At 60.2% G+C, this 739-nt stretch overlaps 1 protein-coding gene across 1 annotated transcript in view; it reads left to right on the top strand.

The window, feature by feature from the left end:
• Positions 1-739, top strand: part of LOC104850827 (mucin-19-like) — a gene marked incomplete at its 3' end in the record, with an annotated part of 21,832 nt that overhangs the window by 19,469 nt on the left and 1,624 nt on the right. The window lies entirely within an intron of this gene.

Genomic DNA, 739 nt, shown 5'->3' with positions numbered 1-739 from the left:
GGGGCCCCACTGGTCCACTGCCTTGCAGTCCACGCACACCAGAACCACCAGTGGAAGGACGGTTTCCTCGCCATCAGGGCCCGAATCTGCAGGCATCACCAGCATCCCTCAAATGAGCCCGACTCAGGTTTCCCCCGCTGTGCTCGATATCCTGGCTCCCTCTACCACCACAGCCATGGGAGCCACTAGTGCCACCAGCTCCCCTTCCGCCACCCCTTCCAGTGGGAGGAGACACAGCCTCTCCACGCCTGCTTCCACCAGGGAGAGTCTCCAGTCCACCAGCGAGGCAGCCACCCCGACACAGGGGTCAATGCCACTTACTGTTACCACCCCAAAGGACATCCAGAGGGCCAGCACACCTGCCCACAAAGCCAACTCTAGGGGCCACACAGACTGGCAGACAAATCCTGCCTCCTCCTTCTCCTCCTCAGCGGTGCCCCAGTCCAGCGTGCAGACCACAACCTCTGGACTGGAATCCAGACCCACTGCTTCAGCCCAATTCCCTGCTACTCTTGCACACCCCTCGACCACAGAGGACTATGCGGCGTCCAAATCCAAACCATCATCCTTCGGCGAATCTGGGAAGGACATAGTGACCCATTCCCCGGGGACTTCAACATCTGCCCAGACCACGCTAGAAAGCGAGACCGACTCAGCTGGACACACAGCCATTCACACATCTGCCACACGCTTGGACTCGGTCCAGGTTGACCCAGGAGCCTATGTCACAGAAGTCCCC

Source organism: Fukomys damarensis, unplaced genomic scaffold, assembly GCF_012274545.1.
Source record: "Fukomys damarensis isolate Sample0158 unplaced genomic scaffold, DMR_v1.0_HiC HiC_scaffold_37, whole genome shotgun sequence".
NCBI lineage: Eukaryota > Metazoa > Chordata > Mammalia > Rodentia > Bathyergidae > Fukomys > Fukomys damarensis.
The sequence above is the reverse complement of the archived record's forward strand: the minus strand, read 5'-3'. Positions and strand labels throughout refer to the sequence as shown.